This window comes from Octodon degus, unplaced genomic scaffold, assembly GCF_000260255.1.
Source record: "Octodon degus isolate 3935 unplaced genomic scaffold, OctDeg1.0 scaffold00094, whole genome shotgun sequence".
Taxonomy (NCBI): domain Eukaryota; kingdom Metazoa; phylum Chordata; class Mammalia; order Rodentia; family Octodontidae; genus Octodon; species Octodon degus.
This window is the reverse complement of record NW_004524670.1, coordinates 2,863,672-2,886,506: the sequence shown is the minus strand read 5'-3', so window position 1 is coordinate 2,886,506 and position 22,835 is coordinate 2,863,672. Positions and strand designations below refer to the sequence as shown.

At 36.4% G+C, this 22,835-nt stretch overlaps 1 long non-coding RNA gene across 1 annotated transcript; it reads right to left on the bottom strand.

The window, feature by feature from the left end:
- Positions 1–2,239: 2,239 nt before the first annotated feature.
- On the bottom strand, positions 2,240–19,209 carry LOC111818538. The gene is made up of 3 exons (XR_002822509.1): positions 19,194–19,209; positions 11,660–11,664; positions 2,240–2,337 (listed from the first exon to the last, which is right to left on the bottom strand). It is a non-coding gene; the product is annotated as an uncharacterized LOC111818538 (long non-coding RNA).
- Between the last annotated feature and the right edge of the window lie 3,626 nt (positions 19,210–22,835).

The window sequence follows — 22,835 nt, the reverse complement described above, 5'->3', positions numbered from 1 at the left end:
TGCTCCTGTTCATGATACATCTTGATTTTTTTCCAACTATCCTTCTATTTCTTCAATCTCTCCACCCCTCCTTATTTACAAAAGCTTTTGCTCTACTTTTCCTTCTTTTCCTTTTCCATTCCTTCCTTTTCCCATCCTCTTTCCAAGTTCCCCTCCTCATTTAAACATTTTCCTCCTATTTCACTATTTTGGTCATTATTTACACTTTCAGTTTCTCACACCAAGGAAACTACATGGTATTTACAGACATATGTTTAATTTATCACTTAAATTATGTTCTCAAGGTGAATCGATTTTGTAGAAATATCTCAAGATTTTCCACCTTTAGGTTTGGGTAGTACTCTATTGTATGAAATAACCTCCGTTTTCATTCCCCATTCATATGTTGATTCTCACTTGAGGTGTATAAAAGTTTTAGGTATTACAAACTGTGCCGTTATAAACACGGATATGTTTGGCTGTGGTATGATGCTTTTAATTCTTCGATGAAGATAACAAGAAGGACAATAGCTGGGTCTAATGGTACCTCTAGTCCTAGTTTTCTGAGCATTATCTACGGTGATTTCCACAATGATTGTATCAGTCTATACTCCCACCTAGTTTGTGCCTATACTTCTACAAGCATTTGCTCCTGCTTGATCTCTTTATAATAGCCATGTCTTCTAGAGTAATAAAGAATCTCATGCTTGTTTTATTTGCTTGTATTGAACAGTTTTGCATATACTTATTTGCTGTTTCTACTTCTTCATTTGGCAGTATCTATTCATGTCTATGTCCATTTTGGCAATGGGTCTTCAAATTTGGTCAGGATTCATTTTTTTCAGTTCTTTATATATTCTAGATAGTAGTCCTTTGTCTGAGGAACAGCTGGCAAACATTTTCCCCACACTGTAGAGTTGTCCCTACACTGTGTGGTGGTTTCTTTTGCTATGGAGCTTTTGAATAAGATAAAATTCAAGTTGTTGATTCTTTGCTATAGTTCCTGTGCAAATAGGTTTTTTCATAAAGTCCTTGCCTACACTAATGTCTTCAAGGATCCTGCCTATTCTATTTACTAGCAGATCTAGAGTTTCTACTCTAATATTTTGCTCTAGGATTCATTTTTACTTTGGTTCAGTGCATGGTGAAAGAAAGACATGGGTCTAGTTTTAATCTTTGGCATGTGGAAGGTCAGTTTCTTCAAGCACCATTTATTAACGTGGATATCTCTCTTGTATTGAACATTTTGGCTCCTTTGTCAAAGATATGGTGGATGACTATGTATGGAGTTGTTTCCACATCTTCTAAATTTTCCACATATTCTACTGCTCCTACATTAGTCAATTATTTGTCAGTACCATGCTGTTTTTCTTTTCATAGTAGCTTTGTAGTAGTTTCAAGTGAGGGATTGTGATGCCCTCTACTTTGCCTTTGTTGCCCAGATTTTCTTTTGATAGTCTAGGTAGGTTTCTTCTTGTTTCAAATGAATTTTAGGATTATTTTCTCTAATTCTGTAAGACATTCTATTGGAACTGCATGAAATCTGCATAACAACTTTGGGAGTCTGATTATTTACACCAAATTGGTTTTTCTTATTCCAGAACAAAGGACATCTTTTCATTTTCTGATATCCTCTTCAGTATTGAATTTCAAAGTACTATAGATTTCAATGTGGAGGTCTATTACTTTTTTATTAGCTTGACTTCTAAGTATCTCATTTTGGGGTATGCTATGATGAAAGGTGTTATTTCATAATTTTTCTCAGTGAGTTTCTTATTCATGCACAGAAATTCTATTGATTTTTCTATTAATTTTACTGAGAAAAAAATGGCAATGTGACAGCTTCAAAACAGTCTGGTAAGAGACTAACAACAATTAATACATTGCATATTGTTGTCTTTGTAGTAGTCATTCATAGCACAGTTGCAGACATGGTATCCTGTCCAAACACTATTAGTATAGATCTTTCTTCTCATTGAATTAAGACAAAGTAGCTATATATCTATCCTAACTATTTTGTATATACAGATACAAAATTGTCCTTCATTTATAGCACCTTTTATCAGTTTTGTCAGAGATGGGAACTCCATTGCCAACCAAATATTGTAGGTACATGAATTCAGCAAATTATTCCAATATTGTCCAGTACTCCACAATAGTATTGGGTTATCCATAGGACTGGCAATGTCCAAATCTGATGACTTGAGCCTTCCACAGCTCAGCATATTAACATGGCTTCATTTTTCATACTTCATTTCTATGCTCTCCTGCTGGATGGTTAAGACCAAGATAAAGCAAGATTTATATAACAAAAAATGTAACTTTTGTATCGTACAAGGTCAGTCAAGGCCCTCAGGACTTATCGCAAAACTCTGTACCACACTTTGTAGATCTTTTGTCAGTGTTAGCCATGTGGATGAGTCATGGTATTGCTTGACCAATTTGCTCTCTGAGAAAGCCTGAGAATATGCTTTCTCTCCATGTGACTCTCTTTAGACACACACTACATCATCGTTCACATTCCTCAGTGTCCCCATAATCTCCTTGATCAGAAAATTTGGGACATAACTGAGTTACATGATGTTACAGTACAGGTTTTCCTATGTCCTGAGTCGCCACTGACCTTGAAAGGCTAGGGCCAAAATGTTGGCTGTCTGCAGCCCTTCTTGTTCTCTAATTTTTGGTCTGCAAACTTAGGTTGTTAACCCTCCAGGGGAGAAGCTTATTATTGCCCTACAACATATACAGGTGGGTTTAACCTCACTCTGTGTCTGAATATCAAACATCTTAGGCAGAAGATGAAACATCTTTTTAAAAAAATTACTTGAGACACAGTCTGGTATAATTGGTATGTCATGAAAGCAGTACATATTTAGAAGGCCAGAATGAGAGGCATTCCAAACATGACCCCGCTATTACACATTGTTATCTTCGGTACAGTCACTGAGTTCACACGTATCAGCATATATAGTTAGTTGGGGTGAGAATCCCACCCAGTAACTGCTAGATTCAACAACCTGCTGATAGTTCTCAGGATCATTGCATTACCCATCTTGTATGTATAAATGTATGGCTTTCTTCCTGTCATGTTTTCCAGCTCTTCTCCTTGCCCTCTTTTCCTTGTCTAATCCTCAAGTTTTCACTTTCTTTTTAATTGTGCTATACCTTTCGATTTGTATTTCTTCTTTTGAGTTCTTATATTAGGGAGACTATACAATATTTACACATGTGGGTCTGGATTATTTCACTTATGAGCATATCTTCAAGTGGCATCCACTTAAACATGAAGGCTTTGAGTTTATCATTACTTATAGTGGAGTAATACTCCATTGTATAAAAATACCACATCTTTTTCATCCATTCTTCAGGTGATGGGCATCTTGGTCGTTTTCAAGATTTAGCTATCACTAGGTGTGCTGCTATAAACATAGGCACACATATACCACTATGATATCATGTTTTCAGTTCCTCCGGGAAAATTCTCAGTAGGGGGATAGCTGGTTTAAAAGGGATTACCAGTCCAAGTTTTCTTCAGGAGTCTCCACACTGATTTCCATAATGGATGCACCAGTCTACATTCTTAACAACAGTGGAGAAGTGTTCATTTTTTCCCACAGCCTCTCTCACGTTTGTTGTTAGTTGATTTGTTTATGATAGCTATTCTTTCTGGGGTGAGATGGTATCTCAGTGTTGTTTTAATTTGCATTTCATGGATGGTTAGTGATGTAGAGCAGTTTTTCATATATTTATTTGCTTCTTTAATTTCATCCTCTGAGAAGTGTGTGTTCACCTCAGATGCCCATTTCTGGATTGGGTCTTTAAATTTTGGGTCCCTAACATGTTTTAGTTCTTTATATAGTCTAGAGAGCAGACCTTTGTCTGAGTGCTTATTTGTCAAGATTTTTTCCATATTTGTGGGTTGTCTTTTGACTTTGTTGGTAATTTCTTTTGGCATTCAAAATCTTCTCAATAAGAGGAGGTCCCAGTTGTTAATTCTTTCAAGTATTACCCGTGCGATTTGATTTTTGTTCATGAACTGTTTGAATATCCCTATATCTTCAAGAGTTCCTCCTACTTTCTCTTCCAGGAGATTTAGTCTTTCTGTTTTAATCTTTAAATCCTTAATCCACTTTGAATTTAGCTTAGTGCATGGTGATAGACCTGGGTCAAGTTTTAGTTTTTGGCATGTAGAGAGCCAGTTTTCCAGTACCATTTGTTAAAGAGCCTATCTTTCTTCCAATAAACAAGTTTGGCCCCTTTGTCAAAAATAAGGTGGCTGAGTGTGCTTGTAGACGTTTCTGCATCTTTTAATCTATACATTGATCCTCAGGTCTATTTTGCTGCCAGTACCATGCTGATTTTATCACAGTAGCCTTGTAGTATAATTTCAAGTCAGGAATTGTAATGCTTCCTGCCTTGTCTTTGTTGCCTAGGATTACCATTGATATTCTAAGCCTTTTCTGTTCAAATAAATTTTATGAATGATTTCTCTAGCTCTAGGAGGTATGTTGTGAGTAGTTATATAGGGATTGCATCAAATTGGTACAGCAATTTTGGGAGTATAGTCACCTTCACAATTTTGGTTCTTTCAATCCAAGACCAGGGAATATCTTTCCATTTTCTGAAATCTTCTATGATATCTTTTTCAGATTACTGTAATTTTCCATTTAAAGGTCTTTGATTTCCTTAGTTAGATTAATTTCAATGTATTTCATTTTCTGTGGTGCTATTGTAAAAGATGTTGTTTCTCTAATTTCCCTCTCAGTATGTTTGTTATCTGTGTAGTGGAATTCCACTGACTTTTGGATATTGACTTTTATCCTGCTATGATACTGAATTTGTGTATCAATTCCAGTGGCTTCTTGGTGCAATTTTTTGGGTCTTGCAAGTGAAGTATCATGTCATCTGCAAATAATGACAATTTAACTTCTTTACCTATTCTTATTCCTTTGTTTCTCTGTATTGTCTAGTAGCTTTAGCTAATGATTCCAGAACTATATTGAATAGGAGATGTGATAAAGGATATCCTTGTTTTGTACCAGATCTGAAATTAAAAGATGTCAGTTTTTCCCCAATTAGAATTGTATTATCCCTTGGGTTGTGATAGATGGCTTTTATCAGATTGAAGCAGTGGCATTCTATTTCAATTTTCTGTAGGACTTTGAACATAAATGAGTGTTGGATTTTGTCAAAAGCCTTTTCTGCATCAATTGAGATGATCATGTGGTCGATAGTTGGCTCTATTGATATGGTGTATTACATTTATAGATTTGCATATATTAAACCATCCTTGCATCACTAGGATGAATCCTACCTGGATATGGTGTATGATCTTCATGATGATTTGCTGTATTCTATTTGCTAGGATTTTATTGAGGATTTCTGCATCTATGTTCATGAGGAAGTTTGGCCTGTAGTTCTCTTTTTTAGTTGCGTCTTTTCCTGGTTTTGATATAGTATAATACTTGCTTCTGGGAATGATTTTGGGAGGACTGCTTCCTTTTCAATTTCATTGAAGATTTTGAGGAGTACAAGGATTATATCTTTTGTAAATTTCTTGTAGAACTCAGCTGTTAATCCATCCAGACCTGCACTTTTCTTTGTTGGTAGGTTTTTTAAATTACATTTTGTATTTCATTAGCTGTTGTTATGTCTTCTTGATTCAGTTTTGGTAATTTGTACTTTTCTAGGTATCTGTGCATTTCTTCTGTGTTTTCTAGTCTGTGGGGCATAAAGATTCTCAAAGTAGCTATTGATCATCATCTGAATTTATACTGGGTCTGAGGTAATTACATCTTTTTCATTCTTATTGCTTGTATTTGAATTTTTTCTTTAATCTTTTTCATGAGGTTAACTAGGAGCTTGTCTATTTTATTTAATCTCTCAAAGAATTAGCTTTTTGATTGGTTAAATCTTTGAACTGTTTTCTTCATCTTGATTGCACTAATTTCTGCTCTAATTTTTATGATGTTTTTCTTTTCTTTGGGCTCTTGGTTTGGATTGCTCTTCCTTTTCTAGATATTGGAGGTGCAACATTAGGGTGTTCATTTGTTCCTGTTTTGTTTTCTTAGTGTGTAAATTCACAGCTATAAATTTCCCTCTGAGGACTGCTTTCTTCCCATCCATAAATTCTGATAAGTTCTGTTTGAATTTTCATTGAATTGTAGATATTGTTGAATTTCTTGTTTAATTTCATCTGTGACCCATTAGTTGCTGAGTAGAGTGTTGTTAATTTCCATGTATTTATGGGGTTTTTCTGTTTTCTCACCTCATTTTTTCCAGTTTCATTGCACTGTGGTGAGATAATATGCATGGGATAATTTCTATTTTCTTGCTTATACTTAAACATGACCTATGGACCAGTATTGATCTATTTAGAAAGTGACCAATGTGCAGTTGAAAAAAATGTATATTGATCTGTGGTTGTGTGGAACACTCTGTATATGTCCACTAAGTCCATTTGTTTCAAGGTCTGGTTCAAGATAGAGTTTCTGATCTCAAACTTTATCAGTTCTGCTACTCCTTTGCTAATTTTTTGTCTAGTTGACCTATCTTTTTGGGATAAGGAGGTGTTAAGGTCTCCTGGTAAGATTTTGGTGTTCAATATTAGATTTTTCATGTCCCTTAAAATTTGGCTTATAGAGTTGGGTGCTCCCTTGTTTAGTGTGTATACATTTATGATTATTACATCTTCCTCTTGAATTATTCCCCTAACTAGTATATAGTGGCCTTTATTTCATTTGAACATTCTTGGTTTGAAGTGGAGACTGTGTGAGAACAGAATTGCTACCCCTGCTTTTTTCTGAGGTACTGGGGTGTGTAGTATTGTTTTCTAGTCTTTGACTTTCAACTTGTGAATTTCTTTTTGAGTTAAGTGTGTTTATTGTTTACAGAAGATTGCTGGATTTTGTTTCCTAATCCACTGTACCAGTCTGTTTCTTTTAATTGGTGAATTTAGTCCATTTACTTTGATGGTTAGAATTGAGATGTATTGACTTATAATTGACATGTTAATTTCCTACTGTCGTTTACTCAATTTTCTCCTGTGTTTAATTGTTTACCCTATTTATAGGGTTCCTTCTGTTCTCATTCATGGAGTTCTGATCATTTTGGTCTTTCTTAGAACATCTTTTAGTAAACTGTAGGGTTGGTTTTGTCATCATGAAATTATTTGGTTCTTCTTTGTCTTTGAAGTATTTCACTTCTCTATCAAACTTGAAAGAGAATTTTGCAAGGTATAATAGTCTCAGCTGTATTTTGTTTTCATAGAGGACTTGAATTATTCTCCTCCATACTTTTCTTGCCTTCATGGCTTTTGAAGAGAAGTCAGTCATTAGTCTGATGGGCTTTCCTCTAAGTGTGATCTGGTTCTTTTCTCTAGCAGCTTTCAATATATTGTCCTTGTGCTGGATTTCTGGGATCTTGACTATTATATATCTCGGTGTATTTTTATTTCAGTTGAAGTTATTTGGTTTTCTGTATGCTTCGGTTGTTTGAATGTCAGATTGTTTCCTCATATTTGGGAAGTTTTCTGCTATTACTTATGCCCATATTCTTTTTATATCATTTGTATTAACTCCTTCTCATTTATGCTTATTAGTCTCACGTTATTCATCTTTGTATCATCTTGTAGGTTGTGAGTTAGTTTTTCCTGCATCCTATTTGTTTTTAAGAGATATTTTCTTACCTTTTCATTAGCTGTGACAGTGTCTTCAAGATCTGAAACTCTATCTTCACTTTCACTCAAACGTTTTTGCAAGCTTGTGATTGAAATTTTCAGTTCCTCTATATCTCTTTGACTCTGCTTGATGACATCTATTTTTTCCTGTATTGCTCATTCAAGGAATCTATCTCTTTTCTAATCTCTTCTATTTTTTTTAATCATTGTCTTCTTCAGAAATAGTTGTTAATTCTTTTACTTCAAAGTTTATTTCTGATCTGATTTCCTCTACATATTACTACATTTAATATTTTATTTCAGAGATTTGTTTTTTCATTTCAGAGACTAATTTTGATCTTAATTCCTCTATACCTTTCTGCTGTTATTTCTTTACTTCAGACAGCATTAATTTATAGATTTCACTCTTTCAGAGATTAATTTTGATCTGTGTTCCTCTATACCTTTCTGCTGTTGTTTCTTTACTTCAGACTCTATTAATTCAGACATTTCACCTGTACTAGCGTCCTCTGCACTTTTTTTTGGGTGAGCTCAGGACCTGAGATTGTATTTTGCTCCTTCTCTTTGTCATTTTGTATAGCACTGTCCACTGACCTTTGGTCTAGAGCTTTGGTGCAGTTTTAACCTTACCACCTACCTTAAAATTCAGGTACAGATATACCAAGTTCTAATTCATCCAGTTGTGCCTGACTTGAGTCTGGCTACTGTGTTCAGCTCCTTCCTGCTGCTGCTCTTGCAGGTGTGTTGCTGTGCTCCTCTGGCAAAATGTTCTGCTCCTGGATTAGCTGCATGGTTTTGAGCCTAGTCTCACTGCAGGGACTTCAGCTGCAGAGTTTCATCCCAGGCCTGTATGCCAGGCCTGGGCTGGGTTTGGAAGTGTGTGAGGCAAGGCAGAACAGCACAGAAACTCTCCCACACACTCACTGGGCCTGGGCTTTGACAGGTCTGGAGGGCTCCCAAGAGGGTGGTGGAAATTCTCACTCACAGAGCAGGGTTGGGCTGGCTTGGGAGGGATGGGGGAGGTCTGAAGCACACAGGGAAAGGTCTCTCTCATGCATTGGGCCTGGGCTTGTTTCAGTAGGCACAGGACAGCGCAGAAGCTATCCCACACACTTCCAGAGCCTTGGGTTGGGCAGATCTGGGGCAGTCCCGAGAGTGTGGTGGAAGTTCTCACTCACAGGGCAGTCTTGGGCTGGCTCTGGAGGGATTAGGGAGGTCCAGAGAATGCAGGGAAAGGTCTCTCTCATGCGGTGGGCCTGGGATTGTTTCTGTGGGCACAGGACAGCACAGAAGCTCTAACACACACTTGCCACTATTGATTTTTGAGTATTGACTTTTTATCTGACTACACTAATGAATTCAATTATTAGATCTAGAAGTTTTTGGTGGAGGTTTAGGATCTTCTGTGTACAGTGTCATGTCATCTGAAAATAATACCTTAAATTCTATCTTTTCTATCCTTATTTCTTTTATTGCTATCTTCTTTCTAAGGGCTCAGGATACTGTTTTCAGGACTGTATTGAATAACAGTGGTGTCAATGGACATCCTTAACTTGTTCCTGATTTTACAGTGAAAGCTCTCATTTTTTTTGTCCTTTTTCAGAATTTATTGAAATTATCATGTGACTTTTTCTCTTAACTGTATTGTTATGATATATTGCTTTGGGTACATTGAGTCATCCCTGCATCCCTGGGATGAAATTCTGTAATGATGAATAACTGTCTTGATGATTTGCTGCATTATATTTGTCAGTGTATTATTGAGGCTTTTTGCATCTATGTTTACTAGGGAGATTGATCTTCAGTTCTCTTTTTTGATAGAATTCTTCTCTGCTTTTGGTTTCTGGGTAATACTTGATTCCAGGAATGAAATTAGGCATACTGTTTCCCTCTTAAATTCATTAAGCATTTTGAGAAGTAATGAGATTAGGTCTTCTCAAAGTTTCATGTAGAATTTAGCAGTGAGGCCATCATGATGTAGGCCTTCTTTGTTGATAGAGTTTTAACATCATTGACTAGTAATAATATATCTAAATATTATTTAGAAATTTTGTGTCTTCTTGAACAAGCTTTGGAAATTCTTATGGTTCTAGAAACCTGTCCATTTCATCTTCATTTTCCATCTTATTAGAATATTGATTCTTGAAGTTGGCATTGAAGATGTTTTGAATTACTGTAGGATGTATTGTAATTTCACCCTTTTTTCCTAATTGGTTGGATCTGACTCTTCTCTTTCCATTTTTGGATAAGGTTGATTCAAATGGTTTGCCAACTGAATTAAATCTTTCAAAGATCCAAGTTCAATTTGTATATTTTCTGTCTCCATTGTATTAATTTCTGCTTTGATCTTTGTACTTCCCTCATATGAGCTTTGGGCTTGATTTGTTCTTCTATTTCTAGAAACTTAAGGTTCACTATTAAATTGTTTATTTGAGCTCTCTTTGTTTTCTAATATGGGAATTTATATTATAAATGCCCCATTTAAGACTGTTTTCATTTTATCTCATAAGTTGTAGTATGTTGTGCTAGTATTATTGTTTAATTTTAGAAAGTGTCTACTTTCTTTCTTCTTCTTTTTTAATTTATTTTTTTATTTTTTTCTATTTTATGGAAGGATATACAGGGTGTTCAGGGTCTCACTACTAGATCGTACTTGTAGTGATCCACCTATTTACAGCTTCTCAAGAACTGGGGTTACAGGCACATGCTGCCATGCCCAATCTCAATTGCTATCTCAGCATGGCCAGGGTGCAGGGCCAACACCATAGGCCCAGGGATTGAAACCCTGGCTCCTGCACCTGCTTGCAGGTGCTTTAATCCACTGAACTATTTGGCTAGCCCAGAAAATGTCTAATTTCTTCTTTAATTTTGTCTGTGACTCATTGCTTGTTTAGGGACATTCTGAGTTGATTTGATTTCTTTTTCCCACTGATTTCCAGTTTAATTGCACTGTGGTCTGATAACATCCTTGAGACGACTTCATTTTTTAAAAATTAATTTTATTTAGAAACAAATAGTAATGTGACAGTTTCAAAACAGGTTAATAGGACAGTTTTAATAATTAATACATTGCATATTGTTGTGTTCATAGTACCTATTCATAGTGCAAGATGCAGGCATGATGTCCTGTCCAAACACTATTAGTACAGATCTTTCTTCTCATTGAATTAAGAGAAAGTAGCTGTATATCTATCCTAACTATTTTGTATATATAGATACAAAATGGTCCTTCATTCATATCCCCTTTTGTGTTTATTTGTGTCATAGATGGGTATCCCATTGCTATTTAAATATTGTAGGTGTGTGAATTCAGCAACATAATCCAATATAGTCCAGTAGTCCATAATAGTAGTGGGTTATCCATAGGACTGGCAGTGTCAGAAGTTGTTGCCTTGAGCTTTTCACAGCTCAGCATATTAATATGCCTTTACCTTTTTTTTTTTTTTTTTTGTGGAACTGGGGATTGAACTCAGATCCTTGCATTTGCCAGTCAAGTGCTTATCCTACTGAGCCATCTCCCTGGCCCCTGCCTTTACTTTTTATACCTACTTTTTATACTTTTTGCTGGATTGTTAAGATCAAGACAAAGCAAGACCTATATAACAAGAAATGTAACTTCTGTATCTGACAAGGTCAGACAACTTCAATTTCTTTGCATTTATTTATGCATGTTCTGTGAGCTAGTTATGTAGTGTATTTTGGAGAATTTCCTACATGCAGCTGAAAAGACTGTGTATTCTGATAGTGAGGTAGGAACACTCTACAGGGATCTACCAAGTCCATTTGTTTGTGAGTTTGTTTTGTTCTAATATTTCATGGTTAATTTTTCTCTAGGTGGTCCACACATTTATGATAATGATGTACTGAGTTCCTCCATTACAACTGATTTTTTATATCTGTTAATATTATTTGATAGGAGTATGTGTCCTGGTATGTAGTGAATATATATTTGTTATTGTATTCTCATTCTCTTGGATTGTTCCTACATGAGGATGTAGTGACTTTATCTCTCTGTCAGTCTGGGCTTGCAATTCATTGTCTATAGACTAGTTACCTCTGTTTTTTTCTGGGTTTATGTCATATGAAATATTGTTTACCATGCTTTGACTCAGTCTATGAATTTATTTTTGATTTAAATGTGTTTGTTGTATGCAGCATATTGTCAGATCTCACTTCCTAATCCATTCTTCCAATATGTTTGATTGTTGAACTGAGATCATTGACGGTTATAACTGATATGTATTGACCTATCTTTGTCTATTTTTTCCTGTTGTTGGCTTTCTTTTTTTCTCCCTCCATTTAATTTCGAGCCCTGCCTGATAGATTCATTCTGTTCAAGTTGTCTGACTTGAAATCCTTATCCATTTCTAGCATATACTTCAGAACATTTTGGAGTGCTGCTTTGAGATTCATGAATTTCTTCAAGTGTTTTCTGTCATGGAAGCATCTTATTTCACCAACAAGTTTGAAAGCTGGTTTGAGGGTATATAAATCTGGAGGTTGTTTTCAGTTAGGAATGAAATGCCATGCTCCAAGCTCTCTTTGATTTGAGGATTTGTGTTGAGGAATTGCCTGTGATTCTGATAGGCTTTCCTCTATATATTCTCTGTTTGCTTATTTGTTTAATAGCATTGATTATTATATTCTGGTCTTGAATTTCTGGAATTTTGACTTTTATTTTCCTTAGTGTAGAATTTTTTATTATGGTTAATTAGAATTGTATATACCTCACTTATATGCATTTTATATTTTTTCTCCTGCTTTGGAAGTTTTCTTCCATGACCTCTGTGAAAAGGTTTATGCGTCATTTGTGCTATCTTCTGCTTTTTCGTTGACTTCAATTAATCTTATATCACTCTGCTGTGTATCATCTAGTAGCTGCTGGATTGATTTTATGTGGTCCCCCTATTTTGTTTTCCATTTATGTATTTGGTACAGGGTTTCAGAGAGCAGTTTGAACTGGTAGTGATCCTTCTGTTTTTGGCCTCCCAGAATTGGGATTACAAGAGTGACCACACCCAGACTCTCTCACAAGCTCAAGGTGGGGCTGCATAGCATGCAGGACTGAGGATTGAACCCTCCTCCCAGCACTTAGTCTGCTGAGCTATATCACCAGCCCCTGGTCCCTCTACTTTTAAGAAATGCTTCTTTTCATGACTTCCAACCACAGTTCCATCTTCTATATTTTAGATTCAGTCCTCATATTGGCTCCTTCTTCTGAATATACTCTGAATTGAAGTTTTAATCTCTGACACAAGTGTTTGAATCTGTTTCATGATTTCCTTTCTTTTGTTGGGCATCTATGATTTCCATCATTTTCCTAAACTCCTTTTAAATAAAAATGCATCTGCCCTTGAGTCACTAAGCACTCTTTCCTTGTGGTCACCATCTTTGTAGTTATCTGAGAAATTATTTCTGATTTGAATTTTTTTAGAACTTCCTTCATTTACTTTGTTATTTCCACTGTCTCCACTTTAGAGAGTCAGATGTTTCCACTTCATTGCCACCTGTGTTTGCCTTTGATGAGCTTGAATTCTTGGGTTGTGTCCTGTTTAAGTGTCTTTTCCTTTTCTGTTTTGTTATTGTTATTGTTTGTTTAATTCCTGGGTTGATGCTTATAAGTTACTTATGATGGGTAGCTTTATTATTAGCATTTATAGCCCTTAGAAAATGATTACTTCTTTTAGGTGTCTTCCAGTTGTAGCTGACTTTTGAGTTTTGAGTCTGTTTCAAGGTCCTACTTCTTTGATTTTTTAGGGATAAGAATCTTCTGCTTACTTGGTCCAGTCCTCAGTTCTTAGGCAGTGGCCTGTAGTGCTTTTTATGACCCTTAGGCCAGTGTGATTCTTGGTATACCAAAGGCATCTGGTTAGAAGAACTATGTCACTTTGGCTAATGTGGTACAATCAGCAATAACAATAGTATTGAACATGGCCTACAAGGTGAAAAACTGAGATAAGTCTTATTTTTCTACCTTTCTCCATATGAACTAGATTTGTGGTTATATAAGAAAACCTAAAATAAACCACAAAATTGTATGCCCTAAATAGACCCTAATTCCAATGATTTTATCCTCAAGAGAGAAAATTTAAAAGAGGTGGTGGAGAAAATAGAGAAAGAGAAAAAGAGGAAGAGATTAGAAGCAAAGATAGAGGACAAAGGAAGATCATTCAAACTTTGGGAAATTCATGAAGCAGACAGGAGGGAAAAAGAAAAGGAAGAAATGATAAGAATAGAACAGAAAACAACAACAAACTAGAACCACTTTCATACTCATATAAAAATGAGAGCAAACAATCAAGTAAAACAAGCAAAGAGACAAAGAAAGAAAAGAATATAAATTAAAAAGTGTCTACTTCAATGTGCACCTGTACTGTTACTTGTGAATGACAAGATAGACAGAGTTCACATATAAATTCATTAATGCCAGCAAGCCAGCTGTAGCTTCACGATGGGATACTGAGTAACCCTAGTGAGCCTGCACCTTTAGTTTGACTGCCATTCTTGACATTTTCTGCCTGTGAGATTGGAGCCAGACTTGGTGAGCCTGCAGCAGTCCATGCAAACCCATAGCTTGAACTTGGCTACCCACCAGCTCAAACTCGGCTCCTTATCTTTAGCTGACTTGAGTTAGGCACCTTCCCCTGACACTGGAACTTCTTAAAACCAGCAGTGGCTGAGTTCTGAGCTCTGTTGGCTCCTCTCTAAGATGTCTCCCAACCACTCTTGAGCCACATCTGAACCCAAAGAACCCACATGTGAGCCACATTTGAACCACCAACCCTAGTCACCTGCATCACTCATCCCTTCTACTGGTGCCTGTTTGAGCCCCCCCCCCCCCTGCAAACTGGAAATTGATACTATGTGGGAGGACAGGCGGAGGTCTCATTGTTTAAAACAGTCAAGCTACCTCATCTTAAAAAAAAAATGCTGCCTGGACATTGTGGGTTATTAGGTCCTAGGCAACCTTGCGCCTTGTAATTCTGTAAAATTGTAAAAATAATGCTTCTACTGTTGCTCTTGGATCCTTTGTCAATCAGCCATGGTCTTCCATTTGACCTCAGAAACTATCTCTTGTCTTTATTTTCTAAATCCTCTTGCTCTTTTCCTCCGGAACCACCAAGAGACCAACAAATCCCAATAAGGCCTTTCTCTGTGGAGACTTCTGGGGTTGTCAGTAGTCACCATCTCTCTTCAGTGTTGAGCTGCCCCTTCCACACTGTAAGTCTGTTCTCAGAGAGAAAGCAAACCTTCAACTTCTCCTTCTTCATTGCAGTTTCTGTTTTCACTATTCCTATGGGCCCACATAGGAATAGTGAAATTCACACATGAATTCTTTCTTCATGTGTTTCCTGAGTCCCAGGCGCCCCCTTCCCTCCTTCTCCTTGTCATGTTTCTTTATACCATTGTCTAGGCATCAAATCTCAGAGAGGGTCTTTCTCTGCTTCTCACCACTCTACCATCTTCAAAAAGTACCCCCGAACTATTTTCTTTCTTATACAAAATGAGTAAAATCAATCATACTTTAAGAATGAATATCCTTAACTTTTTTTAACTTTTGGAAAATTAAACAAGAAGAAAAAATTTGAAATTAATTTAAATTAATAGCGAAAAAGCAGAGGTTGGAAAAATTAAATAATAAGAAAAATCTATTATATAAAAAATTATTCGATATTATTATCACATTAAATTTTAGTATTATAGTAATTTAATAATATGTGTTTATAAAAAGACATAAAATAAAATACTTCTGGGTATACTAGAATTATTGGACTACTGTTGTCTGTATATGAATTGGGTACCATACCACTTCACCTCTTATTTTAAGTCAACTTGACTAAATTGTAAGGAGGCAAATAACTATCAGTATAAAAAGAATACATTGTATATTCCAATTGGGGACAATATTGAAGCCCAGCATTACAAAGGAACAAAGAAATCACATTAGAGAGGAGTAGTTTTAAGTATTGAGAATAGTTAAGGGTTACATTTATGCATAACTAAAACTGAAAATTAGTTAGTAGATCTATGGACTGGTGTTTGAAACATTGAAATGTGTTTATATGAGTCACAATAATTTTATTTTTGTGACCTTGAACAAGCTGTTTAAGCTCACTGTATTGTAATTTTTCAAAACAGTAATGAGATTAATGTTACTTGTTCGTTCACTCCAAAGATTGATTAGAACATTTTTCAGAAGAGTGATGACATATTAATCCCATCTGTGTTATTTTTAATAGCTCATGTCTTCCCCTGAAATACATGTGATGATACTTCAGCAAGATTTTCAGTGAGATCTACACTAATATTCTGTGATTATCAAAAATGGTTAAGAGTTGATGTTCACCTTACAACTTGCATAACTAATAATAGCATCAACCATATATATTCTACACAGCTATTTTGTTCATTAAATTTAACAGTTCATTTCTCCAATTTTATGCTTCACAGCAGTTACTTTTCTGCCTTATCAATTCTGTCATGCACTGAGCAATTAACTTACCCATGGATATTCTGGCAGTTGATTGGTCATAAATGTTCGGTTTCCTTTTAATAACTTGATGTAGATTTAAACAATCTGTAGTTCTTCTATTATGTTTACTTTCTAGGATTCAATAATGAGTAAATTGATTAATTATTTGAAGAACTTTATATATGTTAACATATGCAGTATTATTTGCCTTTCAAAGAATGAAACACTAGTTAAAATGATAGCAAGTATCAATATTAAAATATCTTTTTAAAATGTATTTAGTACAGTGTCTACAGGGTCTCTCTATGTAGATCTGATTCATAGTGATCTTCCTGTTTTCAGCCTCCCAAGTGCTACGGTTACAGGCATGCGTCACTATGTTCAGTCTCAATCACTGTCTCAGCATGCCCCGGGGGTGGGGCTGGCACAGCTTGTGGTGCTGAGGATGGAACCCCAGCCCCTGCACTCTGCCTAAGCAGGCACTTTAGTCTGCTGAGCTATCTGGCCAGCCTTAATATTACAGTATTCTTTGCATTAAATAAATGTTTTCAAATACATATATCTTGCTGCAAGAATGGTGGAGACTCACAGATATCAGATGTGAAGCTTTATGGTTAGCGATGGGTTTGCTTCCCATTTTATTGTTACTTGGGTTTACTCCAAATAAAAGAGATTGGCAATGAATATTTCTCACAACTCTAGAATACTGATATACAAATGCTCCAATTTATTCTAAGAAAATGGCATATTTTCTCTAATATTCTAGTGTCAGAATTTAAAGATACTAGGTAGAGTCTAACATGCAATCAGATCTATTTTGTGTTTTGCAATTCATTAATAGTAATTAATTATACTCATTTAAATTTTTATGTTATTGCTTATCTTTAATTATTTAATATGTAACAAATAATTTGAAAATAGTAGCTAACAAGGTTTGGGTAGAGAAGGACTAGATATCATCAGATTTAGTCAAAACTGGCATGTTCTAGAATTAACAAGAATGAGATGCTTTCTTTGCAATTTATACTATATTTTTGCTTTACTTAAAAATTCTAGGAGGGCTTCCATTAGCATGTTCTATTAAAGATATTATTGTATTAAGGAGTAAAATGAGTTTTGAAAGCTTTTTAAATTTAAAAATATAGAGTTTTCTTTTATCTATTTCTATCTGTTATGGTTTACATACAGATGTATCGCATATCCTTCTGTGCTTACAGGTGGGATTTATCTCCAACATTCTATCAATTTCCAGTGTTTTTTTCTTTTTTCATGCCTTCAAATTAATAGTGTGTTATCTACTACCCTCAAAGTACATCATATTTCATGTAGCAATATCTGATAAGCATAAAAGGAAAATAGTCAAAATAGTTATTGATGTTTAGTGAGGGCAGAAATTAGAACCAAGTACATTAATGGGTATAAAATGTATCTAAACTATAAATATAAAGATAGAAATTTCAACTAAATTTGAATTTTCACTTTTAAAATTAAACTATGCAATATCCTCAGACAAACTTCTGTGCTAGGTCTCTGTTTTTTCTTGCATATTCCTTCAGATTTCAACTGTGACCCAATTTGCTTCTTAAGTCTGTATAGAAGTGTACTTAAGGACTGAATCTGAGAGGCTGCCACATAAAGATATGAGTAGTGAGATTTTTGGAGCAGTGGTACGCTGTAAGGATCCACAATACACTTGTGTGACAGCTATGGAAGGGAGTTATCTGAATGTCCCTTCAAAGAGACCTTGCCATTCATCACAGGGAGTGCCAACTATAGCACCTTGAAGCATCATGTTCAGCATAAAAGCTGATGTCACAATCTTCCAAAAGCGGCCTTAGCTGAAAATCTGGTATGACAGGACCATCATATTAGCAACTTTTGCCTGGGAGTTCACCACTGGGTTGGCCAGCACTTGATGCAGAAAAAAATACTACATGATTTAACTCATATGGAACCTGAAAGAGCTGAACTGAAAGAACTGAAGTGTGCTATAGCAACTAGTAGAAGCAGCAGAGGAGAGGGAATGTAGGGAACAGAGAAGTGGAGATGGTGAGACATAGGTGATGTGGGTGGAAAGTCTCAGCCTGATGGGAAGAAGAAGTTAGGGCTCTATTATGAAGAAAGTGATCAGAGTTATTAAGATTATATTGTCTAACATGAAACTAGAAGAAAGGCTTTTGAATGTTTATATCACAAAAATGATCATCATTTGATGTGAAAGATAATATAGATAACTTGAATTATTCACCATACAATGTATAAATGTTCTAAAACATCACACCATATAAGCAAGTAAAATTGTTATCTATAATCACTAAGAAGAAAGCTAGCCTCTTGTCTCAGTTACTCTTCTCTCATTGCTGGGACAAATACCTGAAACCCAAAATGAAGGAAGGAAAGGTTTGTTTAGCTCATGGTTAATGGAGGTTTTAGTTCATTCTCAGCGGGCTCCAAGGAACAGTGACACATGGCACAAAGCAGCCATCCACAGCTGTGGCAAAGAGCAAAGTGAACAGGGCGTGGCAGCAGGTCAGGCAGCTAGTGAGCCACTCTCCCTCATGCAAATTGCCTTCCCCATACCCACAATAATCAATCACAAACTCCAAAAGCAACCCCATGACTGCAGGAGGATTTGAGGGGACAACTAGACACAAACCATAAATTTCACTCCTCAACCCCCAAAGACTCATACATAGTCCTTTATACAAAAAATATTTTTGGCTATCTTTGAGGGTTGCCAAAGTCCTAACAGTTTTAGCATCACTGAAAAATCTAAGTCTCAAGTCTCCTCCAAGATTAAAATCAAACTCTTTGCTATGAGTTCCTGTGCAAATGAAAAGTTTAATACCTTTGACATTTAATAAGGCAAGGGCCAGCCAGATAGGTCAGCAGACTAAAGGACCTGCTTAGGCAGAACACAACAGCCAGGATTCAATCCCAAGCATTCCATTCTGAGGTAATTGAGACTGGGCATGGTGGCATGTGCCTGTAATCCCAGTGTTTGAGAGGGTGAAAAAAAGAGGATTACTACAATTCTGATCTATGTAGTGAGACTCTGAACACCCTGTAGACCCTGTACCAAATACAAAATAATAATAATAATAATAATAATAATAATAATAATAATAATAATGCAATATAAATGTTACCATTTTAAAAAGTAAAACAACAGCTGAAAACAAAGCATTGGGCCCAACACAACTCTAAAATCAAGGCGGACAAGCATTAAGTGCTGTAGTTTTATATGGAACATCTGAAGCAATCTGTGGCAAATTGTGAGCTCCAGGTGGCTCCACCCCTCTGGCACTTTTGCCAGTAGCTCCCATGGCTTTTTTCTAGGCCAGCATCACTCCTTCTGTGTAGTTTCTTTCTTTTTTTTCAGGCAATCTATGTTTTTGGCATTTTTAAACTTTTGGGGTTTTTACTGGATAGTCTTTTCACTCACAGCTTTTGTCCACTGCCCTCTCAGGGGCACACTGCCTGGCCTCCCAAAATCTAGGTGGAAGCCTTTTTCACCTTAGAAGTGTTATATTTGCAAGTGCCTAAAATCAGTGTCATGTGGATGATGCCAAGGTCTGCTGCTAACTGGAGCAGTAGCCAGGTTTTTTATTCTCTTGTCAGTAGGAGTCGACTGCCGGGACCACTGAGTCTCTGAACCTGATTTTGAAGAACAACTTTTCTACGCCAGCGCCATTTTGGAACCTGGTGTGGCTGCCACTGCCACTTTGGAACACTGCTCTTTGTAGCTTTTTCTTTAAAGCGAAGTCTCTCATCCTTGTAATTTTGAGGCTGCAAAGGGTGGAGACCTGTTACCTTTTGTGAATCACTCAAGACACCCTTTTTATCTTTTAATTTCTTTTTGGAAATGGAGATCTTCTCAGCTCTATCTTTGCATTTTATACCTTTACTGGAGCTATTTAATTAATTAATTAATTAATTTATTTATTTTTGCCAAACTCACATTTGAAATCATCCTGCTGAGGTCTTTGCTCTTGATTTTTTTTAAACACATTTAGTGCATAGTGTACAGGGTCTCACTACACAGGTCAGACTTGTAGTGATCTGCCTGTTTACAGCCTCCCAAGTGCTGGGATTACAGGCATGCACCACCATGCCCAGTCTCAATTGCTGTCTCTGAGCACCCCAGAAGTGGGGCTGACATGGCATACTGGAGATCAAACCCAGGTCACTACATCTGCCTAAGCAGGGGCTTTGATCCACTGAACTAGCTGGCTGGCCCTTGCTCTTGATTTTTAACATAAATCTGACTAAAAACTCCCAACAATTGCCATGCCACTACCTCAATATTTAACTGCTTTGTAAGATTAATCAGTCTGCAGTGCTTTATCTCATTCTCAGGCAAAGTCTCTGGACAGGAATGAAATATATACAAAGTTTTTGCCAAGCCATAACATACATCATCTGGAGTCCAACAACCAACGGAGTCCTTCTTCCCAGAAGAAGCCTCCCCAGCCTGACCATACAAACAGGCTTTTTATCTGCCTTCTGGTCTTCTGAGCTCTAATTGGAATCTTCCATGCAGAACAGCCAAAGCTGTTCCAGCGTTACTCTTGTATGCAACATTGCCGAACCCTTTGTATCTTTTCCCATAAGCCATTCCCAAAAGCTTGTAATCAACATGGTTCCTATTGCTGAGACAAATACTTGATGCCCCAAATGAAGGAAAAATAGGTTTATTTATCTCACAGTTATTGGAGGTTTTAGTCCATGCTCTGCTAGCTCCAAGGCAGAGTGACACATGGCGGCCCAGAACAGTTGTTCAGGGGCTCGAGAGATGGCTCAGTAGAATAAGTGCTTGCCTGGCAAACACAAGGGCCTGAGTTCAATCCTCAATTCTGAAACAAACAAACAAACAAACAAAAAAGAACAGTTGTTCATGACTGGCAAAGAGCAAAGGGAGTGGCAGCAGCTCAGGCAGCTAGCTAGCCTATCTCCCTTCCTTACACTGTAATGCAAACTACCTGCCCCAGGGTGGGTGCAGCACCCATACCCACAATAACCATGAACTCCAGAAGCCACCCTGTGACTGCATGAGTCTTTCGGGAGCCAACTAGTCACAAACTATACCACCTCTTAATGAAAAGGTGCTGGAAAACTTGTCTTTCCATATGCTGAAGACTAAAACTAAACCTGTGTCCATCACCATGCACTAAACTAAAGTTTAAAAAAAGATGAAAAAAATCTAAATATTAAAGCAGAAAGAATAAATCTACTGGAAGAGAAGGTAGATAGAAATCTTAAAGATGTAGGTGTAGACAAACAGTTCTTGAGCAAAAACTACCTGCAAAATACTTCGGAGAATGAACAACTGGGATCTTACGTAATTAAAATGTTTTTGTACATCAAAAGAAATCTCTAATAGAGTAAAAAGAAAACCCACAGAAGGTGAAAAAGAAATAGCCAACTGTATCACAGATGAAGGAATTCTATATTGAATATAAAAGAATTAAAAACTCAGACCATTCAAATTCAAAGTCTCAATCCAAAAATTGCATCTGAAATGAATACATACTTCTCAGATAAAGAAATATGAATGGCAAATAAATATATAAAAATATGTTCAAAAGGGCTGGTGAGATGGCTCAGTGGTCTAAAGCACCTACTTAGAACAAGCTTAGCAAAGCACAGGGACCGCGGTTCAATCCCCCAGCACCACATGCCAGCCAGCCCCGCCCCCTGGTGGGCTGAGCTGGCCACACACACAAACAAATAAATAAATAAATAGAAAAAGCTTTTTTTTTTTTTAAAAAAATATGTTCAAAAGCACTAGTCATGAGAGATATGCAAACCAAACCAATGCTGAGATTCCATCTACTTCCAGAAAGCATAGCAATCATAAAAAAGTCAACCAATAAAATACTGGAGGAACTGTTGAGAAAAAGAATCCTTCTCCAGTATGGTGGGGAGTATAGACTGGTACAACCACTGTGGAAATCAGTGTGGAGATTCCTTAAAACTTAGGGTTGGAGGCCCCATTTAACCCAGATATTCCCCTTCTGGATATCTTCCCAGAAGAATTAAAAACAGTATACCACAGCGATATATGTGCAGCCATGTTTATAGCTGCACAATTTGTAAAATGTAAATCTTGGAAATAATGCAAATGCCCATCAACCAATACATGGAAAAAAAGATGTGATATTTTTATACAATGGAGTATTACTCAAGTATAAAAAAGATGAAACTCAAGGCTTTTATAGGTAAATGGATACAACTAGAGACCATACTCATAAGTGCAATAAATCAGACTTGTATGTCTAAACATCCCAGTGTATGACTACTGTAATGATCCAGAAGAGTAAATAAGATGCAAAAAGGTACAATAGTTATTGTAAAAGGAAAAAAAATAACTTCTCAAGAGGAGAGAGCTGTTGCAATGGGAGAAAAAGAAAAAAGACAGGTTAAAAAAAAAAAGAAAAGATATGTGTATCCACAAGATAGCTAAGATAATTGTACTACTAACTTCTACTAGTTCATTGAAAGGAGTAGTTAGTGCTTGTATTGGTTCATCAGTTTTTTTTTTAATGTAGTTAATACAGGATCTATAGGGTCTTATCATGTAGATTGGACTCACAGTGATTCTCCTGTTTACAGCCTCGCAAGCACTGGGATTACACACACACACCACCAGTTTCACTGGCCCAGTCTCAATCTCCATTAAAGTGTGCCCCAGGGGCAGGGCCA